Consider the following 10,551-nt stretch of genomic DNA (forward strand, 5'->3'; position numbering starts at 1 on the left):
GACATGGAGTCCGTAACAGGCCATTTCAGCCCATGAGTCCCTGCTGCCCAATTTACACCCAATTAACCTACACCCTGGCATGTTTTGAATGGTGGGAGCCCCCAGGGAAAACGCACGCAGATACAAACACCTTCTAGGCAGTGCTGGATTCAAACCCCAGCTCCGATCACTGTAAATGTAGCTGAAATCATTTCTGTAAAACCAGAAGAAATGTCAGAGGAATTCAACAGGGATCGCAGCATCCACAGGCGATAAAGATATATCACCAACGTTTCAGGCCTGAGCCCTTCTTTATGAATAGAAAGCAGACAGGCACTGAACTAAAAGGCTGGGAAAGGAAGGATGGGCATGGGGAGGAGTACAGACCCACAGACAAAGAGGGTTCTTTGGATCTGGACGCGACAGAAGCGAGAGGAAAATTGGGAATTGACGGGGGAAGGAGAGGGTTGTTTGTGACAATGTGGAAGAAGAGCTAAGGGAAAGGAAACAGAGGGAAAAAGGAAGGTAGAGAGAGAGAGAGAGAGACAGAGCTAGAGGAAAGGAACATAAGAATTAGGAGCAGGAGTCGCCAATTTGGCCTGTTGAGCCATTCAAAGAGATTATGGCTGATCTGATAATAGACCCAACTCCACCCATCTGCCTTTTTCCCTGTATCCCTTAATTCTTCTCTTACCATATAACAATAACAGTACAGAAACAGGCCATCTAGGCCCCTCTAGTCCACACCAATTGAAGAGAATTCCTCTAATCCCACCTACCCGCTCCCTGCCCACAACCCTCCAATCCCCTCTCATCCATATACTCTTCTCTTAAATGACAAAATTGACCCTGCTGCAACCACCTCTTCTGGAAGGCTATTCTACTCAGCCATCACTCTCTGTGAAGAAGCCCCTTCTCATGTTACTTCTAAACTTTTGCCCCCTAACCCTTAACTTATGACCCCTCTTTCCAATCTCTCCTAATCTCAAGGGGAAGAGCCTATACACATCTCTGTCTAACCACCTCATAATTTGAAATACCTCTATCAAATTCCCTCTCCACCTTTTACACTCCAATGAATAAAGACCCAGTCGACTCAATCTTTCTCTGTATTCTAGATACTGCATTCCAGGCAACGTTTTAGTAAATCTTCTCTGCACCCTCTCTACTTTATTGATATCCTTCCTATAATTTGGGGACGAGAAATGCACACAGTATTCCAATTTGGCCTCACCAATGCCTTGAACAGTCTCAACATCACCTCCTAAGTCCTATATTCTATGCTATTATATTTTAAGGCCAGCATACCAAAAGCCTTCTTTACCACCTTTAAAAATCTATCATTCATGGCATGTTGTCTGCTCTTTTATTTATCCTTATCCCATACCTGTTTCTCTTCAATTATGTTTCTACCTTCAGTATTATAACATTGAAGCAGCCAGCTTTCATAATTTGCATCACTATCCCTGCGGACCTACAGGTCCTGTCTGCTCCTTTGAGGTCCAGGGTTCAGGGTTCATTCATTGAAACATCATAGTACAGAGCATGTAATATTTCACAAAATTGCCCCTTGCCAGCCATAAGGCAGACAAAGGGAGGGCATCAGCATTGTCTGGCACCCTGACAGTTAGGGAGAAAAAAAAGCAAAAGGGAGTGCCCGTAAGAGTCAATAATTTTGCTTCTGGTGCTCCTGCAGCCTCTACAGCTGCATAGACCCCATTTTGATTCACCAGCAACTCGGATCCAAAGATTGAACATGATCAGGAAGCCTTCAACACCCTCTCAAATCCTAGCTCTTGTCCCTATTTCACTAAAGCCAGCCTCGATCCCGCTCCTGCCTCGCAACATTAGTAAATGCAAGGTCATCCACTTTGGCAGGAAAAATAGAAGAGCTGATTGTTATTTAAATAGTGAAAGACTGCAGCCTGCCATCATGCAGAAGGACTTGGGCATGCTTGTGCACGAATTGCAGGTACAGCAGGTTATTAAGCAGGCAAAAGGAAAGTTGGCCTTCATCGCTAGAGCTATTCAATTCAAGAGCAGGGAAGTCATGCTGCAACTGTACAAGGTCCTCAGTGCTCCAGGTGTGCAGTTCTGGTCTCCATACTTAAGAAAGGATATGCTGGCCTTGGAGGCAGTCCAGAGGAGGTTCACCAGGTTGATCCTGGAGGTGAGGGGTTTGACCTACAAGGAGAGACTAAAACATCTGGGTTTATACTCACTCGAATTCAGAAGAATGAGGTCTTATAGAAGCAGATAAAATTATGAAAGGGATAGATAAGATAAGATAGAGGCTGGAAAATTGTTTTCACTGGTAGGTGAGACCAGAACTAGGGGACACAGCCTTAAGATTCAGGGGAGTCAATTTAAGATGGAGATGAGGAAAAACTGTGTTTCCCAGAGAGTGGTGTATCTGTGGAATTCTCTGCCCAGGGAAGCAGGTGAGGCGACTTCATTAAACATATTTAAGGTTCAGTTAGATAGATTTTTACATAAGAAAGGAATTAAGGGAGACGGGGAAAAGACAGGTAGATGGAGTTGAGTCAAAGATCGGATCAGCCATGTTTTATTGAATAGTGGAGCAGGCTCGACGGGCCGGATAGCCGACTCCTGCTCCTATTTCTTATGTTCTATGTTCTCATGTTGATGCCTTTGGCATGGAATCCCAGGTGTAAGCTGTGGAAGTCTATCTCCAAATACCTCTGACTTTCTGACCCCAACTGCTTTAAAATGCTCTGTAAAATCCATTTCTTTGAACAAGGTTTATTCTTCGGAGCTGTTCTCTCCTACTGCATGGAGGTGGTTTTCATTTATAAAGAATTTATTAAATGCCTTGGAATACTTTGCCAAGGTAAAGTGTGCAGTGCACACAATTTTTGTGGGTGTTGTTTTTCCTTTAGACTGGTGGTTCTTTTTTCCAGAAACTTGCAGCAGGAAAAAGGGAAGGGGTCGTCAACAAAGAAGGCAGGATAAGCCATATAACAACAGAGGTGAAGAGAAATCCATGAAGAAGAAGAGAAATCCATGCAGAAATCTTCAACCCCAGGGATCAGTTCTTGCACCTGAATTTCATCGAGAAGCAATGCCTCAGTCAGCTTCATCACGTAAGAGTCTGCTGCTGAGCTTGTTGCAATTGTATCTCCAGTAACACCAAGTATTTCTGGTGACTGTCATCCAATGTGGCCAGCAAGCTATACAGCTTCTGAAAGGGAAAATAGAAAGGTGCAGTCCATTGCTATAAAAGTCACAGATGCTCTCTATTTCAGGAAAACTTTCACCCACTTTGCTGGCTTCATTTGGTCATAAGATTCCCTAAACAACACCAACTTTGTTTTGATTGGGACACCCCTTATCAAATGGAGAGAAACTTCACCCTCCTGATTCTCAACAGTGAACAGTTACCAAAACAAAAGCCTGGAATCTCTGGCATTTCACAAGGTGATTCAGTGAGTCTGTGACTTGTTATCTTGACACCAGTCTTCATGCCTAGTTTGAAGAGATAGGGTGTCAGATTGTGTATTGGAATTATTTTAACAGGGTCCCAGTATTACCAAGTTCCTGGGATGTAATAGTCACCTCAGTCTACTTTTGCCTGAATCTTGGACGTGACAAACTAAATAGAATTGTACTGTTTAGCGTTGCAAACTAACCCACTCTGTGTAGCATAAACATTTTCTTGTCATCAGAGGAAATTCATTCTCTTAACTTTATTAAACTTCCCCATGGGTGGTGACTAATTAACCTATTCATCTGGTTAGAAATGTGTCCCTTGTGGTCTGTGCTGTAGATACTATGTGGTAACTGTAGAATGTGTCAAAAGAACCAAAGATTTGTTGATCCAAACCAAGGCTTTTATTAACTAAAAGACTGGAGCATATCACATGTAGGTCGACCAGTCCAGAATGACCTGGTCTGGCTAGGAGCAATCCTTTAAGACCTGCCAGTAGGTGTGGCTACACTCTCAGCCAATCACAGTCATCCTACACTACAATCTGTGCATATACACATTGGTGATAGAATCTGTACTATCACGTTCACCCCTTCTTTGAGAACTGACCCCAAGGTGGATGGAGGTTAGGGGCTGTACCGGTCAGGGGGCCTGACCATCCGGCATGACCACCGTGGTGCCAGGATGGGCGTCGCCGGAGTCGTGTCACTGGCAGGCTCGTAGGGTGCGGCCACTACTTCGCTCAATTCCCCAACAGCATTGTCGACAGTCTGGCCTGAGCTGGTGGGGTGGTGCTGGTCCCTCTGTTCAAGCACATGACCTGGGGAGAAGGATTTGGGGGAGGTTGGATTGGAAGCACTGCTGCGCCTGATCCGGCTTGGGCTAGGTCCCTTACCAAGACTGTGTCCTCCTGCCCGTCCGGGTACTCAACGTAGGCATGATGCAGGTTTACATGGAGCAGAGTCTCTCGGTCAACCAAGGGGTTGTTGTTTGAGTACCAGATGTGACGTCGTAGGAGGACCGGCCCAGGAACCATGAGTCATGCCGGAATGGTTGTTCCTGATTTGGATTTCCTTGGGAAAGAGAACATCCTTTCATGGGGGGTGGCATTGGTCGTGGTGCATAGGAGGGAGCGGATGGAGTGTAAGGCACTAGTGAGCACGTCCTGCCAGCAAGAAGTGGGGAGACCTTTGGATCAGAGGGCAAGCGTAACCGCTTTACAGACGGTGGCATTCTCTCTTTTGACTTGCCCATTACTGCATGGGTTATAGCTGGTGGTCCTGGTTGAAGCAATACCATGCTCCAGAAGGTACTACTGCAGCTCTCCGCTCATAAACGAGGACCCCCTGTCACTGTGGATGTAACTGGGGTACCCGAAGATGGCAAAGATGCTGTGCAGGGCCTCTATGTCTGAGGAGGCAGTCATGTCCGAGCAGGGCACAGTGAATGGGAAGTGGGAGTACTCATCGATGGCCATAAGGATGTAGGTATTATGGTTGGTCGCTGGTAGGGATCCCTTGAAGTCCACGCTGAGACGCTCCAAGGGGCGGGTGGCTTTGATGACGTGGGTGTACTCCAGATGGAGAAGTGGGGCTTGCACTTAGTGCACACCAGGCAGGCTCGGGTCATGGAGCGAATCTCCTTGACCGTGTAGGGCAGGTTGCGAGCCTTGACAAAGTGCGCAAACCTAGTGACCCCTGGATGACAGAGTTCCTCGTGGAGTCTCTGCAGCCTGTCCACTTGTATGTTGGCATAAGTCCCCCTGGAGAGCGCATCTGGTGGATTGTTGAGTTTACCTGGTTGATACGGTATGTCATAATTAAAGGTTGAGAGCTCGATTCTCCACCTAGCGATTTTGTCATTCTTGATCTTACCTCGCTGGGTGTTGCTAAACATGAAGGAGAACACGCATTTGTCTGTCAGCAGTGTAAAGCACCTGCCAGTGAGGTAGAGTCTCCAATGACGTACTGCTTCGACTATGGCCTGGGCCTCCTTCTCGACAGAGGAGTGTCGGCTCTCAGGATCCTGGAAGGTTCTGGAGAAGAAGGCTACCGGCCGGCCGGCCTGGTTCAAAGTGGCTGCCAGTGCAAAACTGGACACATCTCTCTCGACTTGGAATGGGGTGGACTTGTCGATGGCATGCAGCGTTGCAGCAGCAATGTCCGATTTGATGTGGTCGAAGGTTGCTCTGGCTTCGGTTGACAGGAGGAAGGAGGTGGTCTTGATGAGTTGCCGTGCTTTGTCGGCATAGTGTGGAACCCATTGGGCATAATAAGAGAAAAAGGTTCGGCAGCGTCTGAGTGCCTTCTGGGTGTGGGGGGGGGGGGGGGCAAGTCCATGAGGGGACGCATGCGGTCAGGGTCCGGCATGACCACCCCGTTCTCCACCACACAGCCCAGATTGCGAGCCAAGTGGTCCGGAAGACACACTTGTCGAAGTTGTAGGTCAAGTGCAGCCAAGTTGCAGTCTGAAAAAATTTCTCGAGGTTGGCATCATGATCCTCTGTGTCATGGCCGCATATGGTGACATTGTCCAGATACAGGAAAGTAGCAGTTAGCCCGTTCTGGAACATACCAAACGGTCCATTTCCCGCTGGAAGACTGCCACGCCATTTGTGACCCCAAAGGGTACCCTGAGGAATTGATACAGCCGCCCATTCGCTTCGAAGGCCGCGAAAGATCGGTCTTCTCAGCGGATCGGGAGCTGATGATAGTCCGAAGATAAGTCAATGGTGGAAAATACATGGTATTGGGCGATCTGATTCACCACATCCGTGATCCGTGGAAGGCTGTACGCATCCAAAAGCATGAAGCGGTTGCTGTTGGCAGCGGCGGCGGTGATTGCGGCGGCAAGCTCAGCAGTGATGGCAGCAGCATGTCCGCAGTCAGTAGCGGCGGCGGGTGTGGTGTGTCCCTGGTCAGCTGTGGCGATGAGTCCCTGGTCGGCAGCGGCAGCGGGTCCCTGGTCGGCAGGGTCAGAGAGCTGTAAGTATGTTTCGAAGCATCTCACCCAGTGCTTAAAGTCATTCGAGGCTGTAGCTGACTATGGGTCGATGTTGAGGCATTCCAGCCATAGCATACTCTCCATCCCTTCAAAACCTTTTTAGTTAATAAAATTGTAGAGCGCGTCGAATGATCCAAAGACTTTTTGATCCAAACCAAGGCTTTTATTTACTAAAAGACTGGAGCATATCACACGTAGGTTGACCAGTCCAGAATGACCTGGTCTGTCTAGGAGCAATCCTTTAAGACCTGCCAGTAGGTGTGGCTACACTCTCAGTCAATCACAGTCATCCTACACTATAATGTGTACATATACACATTGGTGATAGAATCTGTTCTATCACAGTAACATCCTCATGTAATGTTCAACTCGAAATTCAGGTGAGTTCAATGTGCTGTTATTATGGCATCACATTTTTAATTGTTACAAATCTGGATATATTTTGACCCCAATATTATTTCAGCTAGGAATGTTTGAAGCCAACTTATACACATTAAATCAACTGTTCTACAGTAAATGTTGAATGCAAACAGGTCATACATAATCATAATAGTTGAAAACAAGTATCAGTTTCCTCTCCAAATAGAACAAAATACTAAAGATGCTTGAAACTATCATTAATCATTTTCCTCTGACTGGATAAATAATATGGATAAAAATTCACATTGATGAATGTCTGGGATCAGGTTGTTTATATCGCCTCTTACTCAAAATATGATTTATATGGTGACAAATATGTGCACTGGCCTTTCCCAGTTGGCAACTCCTTCCTCATGGAGAACTCCTTCTCAGTGAATTCCTTACCAGTGGGGAGCTTTCTCAGTAGAGAATTCCTTCCCAATGGGCATCTCCTTCCCAGTAAAGAATTACTTCCTAGTGGGCAACTTCTTCCCAGCAGAGAAATCCTTCCCAGTGGGGAACTTCTTCCCAGTGGACATCTCCTTCCCAGTAGAGAATTCCCTCCTAGTGGGCAACCTTCCCAGTGAATTCCTTCCCAGTGGGGAACTCTTTCCCAGTAGAGAATTCCTTCTTGCTGGGGATCTCCTTCCCAGTAAAGAATTCCTTCACAGTGTCCAACTCTTTCCCAGTGGCTTACCAGTGGGGAACTCTTTCCCAGAGAAGAATTTCTTCTCAGTGGGCATCTCCAATGCAGTGGAGAATTCCTTTCCAGTGGAAAATTTCTTTCCAATGGAGAATTTCTTCCCAGTCGGGAACTTCACCCCAGTGGAGAATAACTTTCCAGTGGCAAATTCCTTCCCAGTGGGTAACTCCTTCCCAGTGGAGAATTCCTTCCCAGTGTGGAATTTCATTCCAGTGGAGAATTCCTTTCTAGCGGAGAATTCATTCCCAGTGGAGAACTCTTACCCAGTGGAGAATTCCTTCTTAGTGGGAAACTTCAATCCTGTAGAGAATTTCTTCCTTGTGGACAATTCCTTCCTTGTGCAGAATTCATTCCCAGCAGAGAACTCCTTCCCAGTGGAAAGCTTCTTCTCAGTGGGGAACTGTTTTCACATTTGGAAAACCGGAGGAACAGAGGCAGTAATTATCAGTTTTTTCTTCCAGGAATATTTTAAATCACAGATTCATCCTTAATGAAAAGGGACAGTTAGATGAATAAAATTGATCAATGCACTTTTAGAGAAGCAAATATGAAGCATATTAAACTGCTTCCAGTTTCTCCCATATGGTCTAGCGGTTAGGATTCCTGGTTTTCACCCAGGTGGCCCGGGTTCAACTCCCGGTATGGGAAGCAGTAATTTTATGTTAAGGGTGGCACGGTTGATGTAGCAGTCAGCACATCACCTTTACAGCGCCGGCAATCGAGACTGGGCCAAGGTTTGCATACTACACTGTCTGTAATGAGTTTGTCTGCATGGGTTTTCTCTGGGTGACCCAGTTTCCTCCCACCATTCAAAAATGTACCAGGGGTGCAGGTTAATTGGGTGTATACTGGGGGTAAATTGGGTGGCTCGGACTCACGGGTCAAAATGGCCTGCGACCGTGCTGTTTAAATAAAAATATTAATAACTAATCAACTAACTGACTAAACAATCAAAAAATAAATAGATAAATAAATAAATAGATAGATAGATAAATAGATTGATAGCCTGACATAAAATTTACGAAAATTGTAGAGCCAATGTATTAATTATAAAGGTAGGTATGCAAAATAGGTCTGTCAGCAGTTTTGGATTTGAATTAATTCCTTTAACTCAAAAAGTCAACTTGCAGAACAAGAAAATATTAAAACAAAATGAAAACTGTGGCCTGTTATCATGTTAATAGTTGTTAACCCAAATCACTTGGTGAATCCAAACCATTAGCCAACCAGGCATCATCTCTCAATGCATATAGAAGCCTGGGGAATAAAATGTTCAGAAATTCAACTGAAGTCAACTGAATGTGCAAAATGTACCACGACCATAAAGCCTGCTGAACAGACACAACTTATCAGAAAAGGGTGTTCTTTACACCTGTGCTGATTTTATCTGAAGATAAATGGAAAGAATCCAAACTTAGTGATAGATGTAGTTAAAGATTTTAAATTCATTTAATGTCACGAAATGTCCATGAATTTGCCGCCACCACTCCCGCCTCTGCCTCGATTCATCAGCTACCTGAGCTCCACATCCAAACCTCTGACACAATCAGATGGACAGCAAATGAGGCCCTTTGGAAGTCCTTCTTGCCCTCAGCCCCCTCTCAAATCCCGGCTCCAGCACCTGGTTCCCATGAGTCAGCCTCCAGCGGCCTGCAGTCCTCATGGAACTCCAGCTCATAAGTCACCCACAGCCCGAAGCCTGTGTGGGTCCCACAGCTGCTGACTACCCCCCTCCCCACCGCAGGCCCGGCACCATGGTTGCCATCCTGTAGGGTCCACACCTCTGCTACTCCTACAAAATGCGGGGGAGTTCTTCCTGTAACTGGTGCCCTGTGCCAGTCCTCTGGCTCCGGAATTCTGCCACCCCTCGTGGCCGCTGCCAAGCACAAGCACTGCCATCTAAGGCACAGACCGTGTGGTTGCAGGACACTATTAGTTCCTTTAATAGGGCTTTTAAAGGCTGTACAAGGCTGTCACTATTAGGACCGGGCAGTTGAACCTTTTGGAGCACTGCTCTTCACTCCCCTGGATCTGCACCAGCAACAGTGTTACCATGTCGACAGGAACCTTGTGGGATTATTAGTTGTGTTTGGAATGGATTTTATGACATAGATTCATTTTTAAACATATACGGGCAATTTTTCCTGTTCCAATCGAGCTTGATCTCAAACCATCTTATTTGACCTCTCTGGAAGGTAAGCAATCAAATGTTGTTCAATATAAAATAAGATTATACACAACAGAAATGGTAATTTCTTATATACAGCATGTTCAATGTAAGAAACATCTCAATGTACTTCACCAGAGTGCTAACAAACAGAGAAATGGGATCCCATAAAAAGAGAAATCACAAGATATGGCCAAGGGTTTGGTCCAATGGGTTCCTTAATGGGGAAGGAGAGGGGGTGGAGAGAGAGCAGGAGGGATTGGGGAGAGAAATGAAAGGAGGTGGGAGAAAGGAATGAGTATAGAGAGGGTGAGTGGGATGGGGAGAAAGAGGGGAGAGAGGGGGAGGGGTTGAGAGGGGTAGGGAGTGGGGGCTGAGGAGTGAGGGGGATGGGAAACAAGTGAGAGGGTGAGGGGAGGGTTTGAAGTGGGAGAGAGAGGGGCAGGGATAGGAAGAGAGGGAGAGGGGTGGGGAGGGAGAGGGGGGTGGGGAGAGAGAAGGGGGTAAGGAGAGGGAGAAGAATATAAAGGATTTTTTAAGGGTATTCCACATCTTATCCCCTTCCCAATATGAAGTGCTTGCAACTTTTAACATATTCAGCTCATATTTAGGAGAGTGCAAATTTTTGACATGATTATTGGACTGGAGGTAATTACAAAGATGGACAGGTGGCGACACAAAAAAAGCATAAAAGATAAATGTTTTTAAATTCTGGCATGGCATGTCTGGAATGAGTGTCAGCCGAGGGCTGAAAGGACAGGGTCCCCCTATTTCTGCAGAAGCAGGCAGTGTTTTGGATGACTTCAAATATGCAAAGAACACAACAAATACATGACCCTCTTGAAAGCCCGA

The 10,551-nt window shown here is 46.2% G+C and overlaps 1 non-coding gene across 1 annotated transcript; it reads left to right on the forward strand.

Annotated features, from left to right (window-relative positions):
- Positions 1–8,108: 8,108 nt before the first annotated feature.
- trnae-uuc (transfer RNA glutamic acid (anticodon UUC)) lies at positions 8,109–8,180 on the forward strand. The gene has a single exon. It is a non-coding gene; the product is annotated as a tRNA-Glu (tRNA).
- Positions 8,181–10,551: the final 2,371 nt, after the last annotated feature.

This window comes from Narcine bancroftii, chromosome 3, assembly GCF_036971445.1.
Source record: "Narcine bancroftii isolate sNarBan1 chromosome 3, sNarBan1.hap1, whole genome shotgun sequence".
Classification (NCBI taxonomy): Eukaryota; Metazoa; Chordata; class Chondrichthyes; order Torpediniformes; family Narcinidae; genus Narcine; species Narcine bancroftii.